The sequence below is a fragment of the Eurosta solidaginis genome, chromosome 4 (genome assembly GCF_040869045.1).
Source record: "Eurosta solidaginis isolate ZX-2024a chromosome 4, ASM4086904v1, whole genome shotgun sequence".
Classification (NCBI taxonomy): domain Eukaryota; kingdom Metazoa; phylum Arthropoda; class Insecta; order Diptera; family Tephritidae; genus Eurosta; species Eurosta solidaginis.
The window spans coordinates 177,028,985-177,036,556 of NC_090322.1; the positions used below are offsets into that span (position 1 = coordinate 177,028,985).

Consider the following 7,572-nt stretch of genomic DNA (forward strand, 5'->3'; position numbering starts at 1 on the left):
CGTTATCAATTTATGAATGGACTCGCCAACTGGAGAGAGATAAATGTTGTTAACGCAACAACATCTGATTGATTAGAAGGTTAGGTTAGGTTAGATTGGGTGGTAGCTTCCCTGATAGGGGAAGCTAACTTGGACAACATGACGGTCCGTTGTGATACCACATATAATAAACTAAACTAACGGTGACATAGATATAACTACTTAGAGAATCGTTGGGTAGCAACGATAAAGTTCCGAATGATCCCGATCTCAACCTTGGATAGCTCCTCGGGAGATCCAAGTGAGTCACGACCGAAATACTTTCGCCTAGTTCTGGCAAAATCTGGTCAATCAAGCATAAAGTGATTTGGTGATTCCACCTCATCATCCTCCATACAGCTGCGGCAGGATGGAGTTTCCAATATATTGAGACGTACCGCATGGATACCCATGGGACAGTGCCCTGTCAAAACCCCAATGACCATTGATAGGTGAGCCTTAGTGAACCCAATTATTTCAGCAGACCTCCTGCCATCCACTTTCGGCCAGAAAGATCTTGCTACCCTGCAAGACGTAGTGTCCGCCCAACGTTTGCTGAGCTGACTCGACGCCCAGCTATGGAAGAGCAATCCACAGGTGGCTAGCGGAATACCGAAATCCCTACAGCCATCATCATCCGGTTCAGTTGTACCGATTCGGGCTAAGAGATCCGCTTGACAGTTACCCGGAATATCACTATGGCCCGGGACCCAGATAATCTTAATTGTAAAATAATTCGATGCAATCGCAAGTGAGGTCAGGGACTCACAGACCACCCTCGATCGCACTGTAGTTGAGCTCAAGGCTTTTATAGCCGCTTGGCTATCAGAGTAGATGTTAAATTAAAAGGTTAGTAGGGAACGCAAAACGTGATGGAAATTATATAGCGTAGCTGAGTAAAATCTGTCGGGCATTTTCAGGGCAGCATAAGGTGGCCGCCGTGGTAAGCATGCTCCGACTACCACACCGAGGGTCCTGGGTTCAACTCCCGAACAAAAGTAAAAGGAGCACGACGCAAATTGCAAGAGAAGCTCGGCCTAATTATTATTTTTAATCTATGTATATCAGTGGTCGGCGCGCCATGGCTCAATTGAGCCAGACTTGCTTCACACATATTCTTACTCTTCAACGTTCAGTCGTTAGCGAGACAGCAAAACCATTACCATTTTAACCTTAATATTCTGCTGGGATGCTTTGCCTCTCACTAATATACTTACATTTAAATTTTTGCCGACCACTGATCTAGGTTAGGTTACGTTAGAGTGGCCACCCGTGCGAGCACCAGTGAACTTAGTCCCAAAAAGGTCCCATTGTGATACCACGTGGATCTCTCCCCTACTCAAACGAACAGGTCGATACAGTATACGTCAGGAGTTTCTTAGGTTCCAACTTAGCCAGATCACAGAGATCGTCAAAGAAGGGAGATCCCACAGATTTCTTCCTCTTGTGTCAAAGCGCGGACAATCGCACAGAAAATATGTGACTGTTTCTATCTCCTCTTCGTCTTTGCAGCTCCTGCAGTCATCATTATAGGGAGCACCCAGCCGTTGTGCATCCCTCCCCATTGCTATGTGGCCGGTTATAAGTCCAACCACCAGAGATATGCCCCCCTACCAAGAATAAGGAGACTTTTTGTGCGTCTCGCGTCCCATTCCGGCCACACGAGCTTAGAGTGGTAGCAGGATTCAAGATTGCTCCATCTCACACCCGCTTCCCTGAGGAAAATCCCTTTAAAAATGAACTTACAGGTAGCGAGCGGCATGCTCAATCCCTTCCAGGACGACGAAAGCGGAACGGATGTGTCCCCTCTTGCAAGTTCGTCAGGCATCTCATTGTACGGTATATCCGAGTATCCAGGCACCCACACCAGACTGAGGGAAGTTTGCTCAGCGATCTCGTTAAGAGATTTGCGGCACTTCTCTACTGTCCTGGACTTACATGTGACCGATCCAAGTGCTTTTAGTGCAGCCTGGCTGTCAGAGTAAATACAAATTTGGTTATAGCCGTGAGCAGCCTTCCCCAGGTGATCAGCGGCCTCATTTATAGCAGCCACCTCCGCCTGAAAGACGTTGCAATGATCGGGTAGGGTAAAGGATAGATTACACTCTAGTTGAGGTGCAAAGACACCGCTACACACCTTATTATCCAGTTTGGAGCCGTCAGTATATATCTGCAGCCTATCGCTCAGGTCCGGCGGCTCCTTCAACCAATCAATAATCCCTATCCGGGATAATAACCTCGTACTTCCCTATATTCCCTAGATCTGGGTGCATTGTTCATATTTTCGCCCAGCTGATTTCAATGCCCATATGTATATGATATGATATTTTGTAGACAATAGGTAGGTGTCAAGATTTATTGTAAAAAAATTCAGCACTCCCCTCATACAAAAGTCTATACGTACATAAGAAAAACTATCAATGGAAACTGTCCACTGTGGTCAGCGTGTTTATGTTTTTTCAAATTTTTTTCGCATTATTTGTATTGTTATTAGCATTGTTATGCACAATTGTATTGTTGGTTTGTGTGCTATTTTTATGTTATTTTTTATGCATATATACATAATGTCATACATAAATAGTAAACAATGCAGCTAATAGTCGCATGAAAAAAAGCAATTTATTGGGATTTTTGATTCGAAATTAACCCCGCCTCCCACAAGAAAGTTTATCGTACTCAGACACAAAAACAAAAAACAACATGTCAACATGCATGAATAGCAACTAAAAGTATACATATATACAAAGGCGTATGTATGTAAATAAGGCTGTCCGTTAGAAAGCTGATAACGTGACTTATGTGGAACAAGTCCATTCTTAGCACACTTTTTTTCACCAATGATTGTGATTAAACAGTGATAAGAAATATAACAAAAAAATGTTCGATAAAGCCTGTATAAAAATAAATCAACAGGTCCACGGTCTCGTACTCCAGAACCCGAGAAGGAATATAACGGCACATTTAGCAATATGTTATTCCAAACAACTTTAGTATCTAAACTACTTATAAAGTGTGTTCCAAAAGTGCATTTCAATACTTCACCCATGTGTTTCCGGGACCAAGACAAGCAAATAATATTCGATAAATTTTTTTGAGTTTTATACAACTTTTTCAAGTAATCGGTGCTCAAGGCCTCATATAAATTCTTTGCCACTCATCACATTTAGGCCGATTCCGAGCATATTTTCCATCGTAGAAAGGTCAAATATGACAAGTACGAAATGCATTTTTTTAAAATTAGATTTTTGAATATTTTTGGACATTTCATTCAAACCATTGAGCTTTAAGCACCGATTTCTAGAAAAAGTAGTATGAAAGTTTAAAAAATGTATCTTAAATCTCAGGAATACGTGCGCTAAGTATTGAAATGCTATAATTCCTATCTGATTATGTCAAAATAACAATCGGATGCAGTCACCTGCACTTTCAATATACTGTCCAGGTCTTATCCTGCGCCCCCTTCTTTCACACATTCCACATAGCCTGCTGGATACTACGACATAATGCACATCCCCTCAAAACGCGGTCCAAATGCCGTCACACTTGATCTTGAACACACTCTATGTACTTGTAGTTATACATTGATCAGAAGTAAAAAATGGTTGTTAACAATTAGCTCTCTTAAGCTTAGCGATAAATTTGTGTAACATAAGTATCCGACGTCGAGTTGCCCGGCAATGCGTAGGTTCGGATTTGATGTTGCTTTCTAGAAAGTATTTGGGCCCGAATCGGGCTAGACTTAAGATAGGAGGAATAACCCTGGGGGGAAAAGATAGTACAAAATATATATAAAACGTTCTACACAGCCTGTCGTGGGGGAAGCTCAATGCAGAAGAGAGATTGAAAAAAGCTTCCGCGGCACTTTATGTATGCTAAGTAAAGCTTGGCTGTATACCGTAAGCTCTGTTTTACCTTGATTAAATAAAGAAGCAAAAAAAGTGGGTATTGGAGTAAACAAGGCCAGAATAAGTACTTTGCCATTAGCCGTGTTTTTTAACACGCGTATATCCGTTTACGCTTAAACTTTATATTGACTGCTAAGCGACAAACTATAAATACACCTCTGAAATTGCTGCGCATAAATTTTGTGCTACTAAATTTCAATACGCATTATACTCAGATGTAACTGAAATATGTGTCTTTCTGTCACCCTCTACACTAATTCTATGTATTCTATGTGTGTCCACAATTCATCGCAACTGATTCAGCTATATGTTATACCCTATGGCCATCAGAGCGTTGCGTCTCCGCTTTTTGGTACACCCTGTTGCTGTAGCTAGTTGTTTAACCACAGCCGCTAGATGGGTCTCCTAAGCATTATCTAAGCGAAGATAGGCGTTTTTTAACACGCGCAAACGAAACGTATACGCGCGTGTTAAAAAACACGGCTATTGTTGACGAACAGAAATTCGTTAGACTGTGAAACGTTTCGTCTCTGAGAACTAATAGCAATAACAGCGAAGACAATGCCAGCCTAGAAATCAAGTGGAGTCATTCTTACCAAGAAGTGTTACTTTGGATTGAATAAGAAATTAAAAAATAGGGTTCTTTCCCGAAGAGCACGTTCTATAAGTCTCTCATAATAGCTGTGTTTTTTAACACGCGCGTATACGTTTCGTTTGCGCGTGTAAAAAAACGCGTATCTTCGCTTAGATAATGCTTAGGAGACCCATCTAGCGGCTGTGGTTAAACAACTAGCTACAGCAACAGGGTGTACCGAAAAGCAGAGACGCAACGCTCTGATGGCCATAGGGTATAACATATAGCTGAATCAGTTGCGATGAATTGTGGACACACATAGAATACACAGAATTAGTGTAGAGGGTGACACAAAGACACATATTTCAGTTACATTTGAGTATAATGCGTATTGAAATTTAGTAGGACAAAATTTATGCGCAGCAATTTCAGAGGTGTATTTATAGTTTGTCCCTTAGCAGTCAATATAAAGTTTAAGCGTAAACGGATATACGCGTGTTAAAAAACACGGCTAATATCTGTTTTTATGTATGGCTCGGAATATTGAACCGTGTCAACAAAAGATGGGATGGCCCTTGCGTTATTCGATGGAAAAGTTCTCTGGAAGAGTTATAGTCCAGACCGTGATAGCAACGAGGTGTCGGTGGTCGGAGATCCAACGATGAACTGTATGACATGAAGATAGAGCAACGAACGAAAACCCCAAAGGTTGCGCTGCCTACAAAGTATTCGACATCAATGCTTGGAAGCAGAGGAAGTAGGTCGTAGTAGTTTGTTCGTTACTAACCTTTTTTGTCTTATTTTTATTATATAACAGAGCGAATCCATACAATGAGATGACAAAGCGAATTCAATCAATTCGCCATGCAGAAGAACGTCAAGTCAAAAGAAAATTTTCATTGAATTCGATTAACATACATTTTGTTGTACTAGGCGTTGTATGTAAAATAATCAAGAAGAAGCAATCAGCTTTTGGGATAACTACACCGGTAGTGGAATTCACTAACATTATTAACCACATTTGCCATCGTTTTATTTGCGAATCTATAACTATAACGATTTCGTTATTCAGTAACTATTTTGTATCGATATTAATTTATCGACGATCAGCTGTGTTGTTATCCAGTCAGTGGTCAACACCTTCTGAAAGAAGACGATAACACATTCCACTTGAATGCAACGGAGTTTCGAAAGCTGTACCGACTAACCTCAGACGTGGCTCATGATATCAAGCGAATTTCAGTACCTGAAGGGGAATTCACTAACTTTTTAAACGCCATTTTATTCTCAGCTTGATATTATTTCTCCACTTGATGGTCAATTAAGGGGTACAAGAATAACTGCGATATGTATGTATGTATTTATTTATTTAATGATCAAAATTATTAGTACAATAAGATTTGAGGTCTTTTATAGTACAACATGAAAGGAAAGATTGTTATAAGTAGTAGTACAAAAAGAAAATAAACAGTTACATGATACTGATATAAACAGATATATATATATATATTGTAAGCCTATCCATAAAACCTAATTTGTAATTTGTAATTTATTCTAGTATCGTGATCAAATACACGGCCAGTCTACATACTAATATCAGAAAAATAGTTATAGATAACATTCTTATAGTTGCTCCTACTTATACTATTTCTTGTAGCATTGGGAATAGAATTCCAGGTACCTACGTATAGTGTTCTCGAAGAATAGTCTAGTCGACGCAACAGATTTAAATGTGGGTACTATAAGGTCGTTTGAACGAGCGGATATTGTGAAAGAAAGCTTATTATAAAGATATAGGGGCGTCTTAGTGAGCACGAGTCGGAAAAGGAAAATGCAGCTCCTGGCTTTGAGATAGTCGGATATTTGACATCCCAGAAGGCTAAATTTCCAACGGGATATGTGGTCGAACTTCGAAAGCCCATGCACATAGCGTATTATATGGTTAAAGGCCACGTCTAACCGATGAGCCGAGTGCGAGTCTAGCTTATTGTATATCAACACGGAAGATGTCTAATAAGGTAAAATTAATTGGATAGCCAATTTATGGCGGATGTTACGAGGAGTAAACATAGCCGATAGCCTCAGATTTCGCATTGCGCCATACACCCTTCCTATAGCCTGGTTAATGTGGTCAACACAAGTCAAACTGGAGTTGACTACAAAGCCAAGGTTTGTAATTTTACTCACCAGTTTAATTTGGTCGGTACCAATACAAATCGGTGGGATACCCGTCTCAGCCAACTTTTTCTTTGATATAGGTAAGACGTAAGTTTTATTTGCGTTAAGACGAAGCCCGTTGTGATTAGCCCAATGGAAAATTTCTGAGATGTCAGCGTTAAGTTTAGAACAGAGATCATCGACGTCATCAATACGACTAGAAAGGTAAAGCTGAACATCGTCTGCATAAGCGTGCATAGTAACAAATTTACAGACTGTAAAAATGTCGTTGATAAATAAGCTAAACAGCAACGGCCCAAGAATTGACCCCTGAGGCACACCGCAGACTACTGCACCAAGTCGTGACATTTGGGACCCCATAATTACCCGTTGGTATCGGTTGGCTAAATAACTTTTAATTAACGCTAATGAATTGTAACTAAAACCAAAGTAGGACTTTAGCTTGGCGCAGAGCAAATCGTGGTCAACTGAGTCAAATGCCTTGGAAAAGTCAAGCAGACACAGCAACGTTAGTAAGTTTTCATCGAAGAGACTACGAATATCGTCGAGGATCTTAAGCATAGCTGTTGCACATCCATGATTAGCCCTAAATCCAGACTACAAATGTAAAGTAATGCAATGATTCACAATATGAGTTACGGCTCCAATGATGAATGGTAACACCATTTTTATAAATCTTATGGGAATCCCATCCACACCAGTAGCATTCGATTTAATTTTTGATATACACTTTATGACGTCCAAGTCCGATACAGCTTCAAATTCAAACGTATTACTGGAATAACAGGCGTTATCGGGGGAAGAAAAAAAATAAATGAATACCGCATTTACTTATCTTTTCTTAAAATAGGCAAAAACTGGCACAATAACGACTTTTAAAAGCAGTTGTTATAAGGA

The 7,572-nt window shown here is 40.2% G+C and overlaps 1 protein-coding gene across 3 annotated transcripts in view; it reads right to left on the bottom strand.

The window, feature by feature from the left end:
* LOC137250708 (uncharacterized) overlaps positions 1-7,572 on the bottom strand; it is a 201,602-nt gene that overhangs the window by 127,434 nt on the left and 66,596 nt on the right. The window contains exon 8 of one of the 3 annotated variants that reach the window (XR_010953049.1): positions 6,561-7,450. The exons of the other annotated variants lie outside the window; for them this stretch is intronic. The gene's annotated coding sequence lies outside the window, so the exon portion shown is untranslated. Of the gene's footprint in view, positions 1-6,560; positions 7,451-7,572 lie in introns of those variants that run through there. 3 annotated transcript variants of the gene reach the window in all.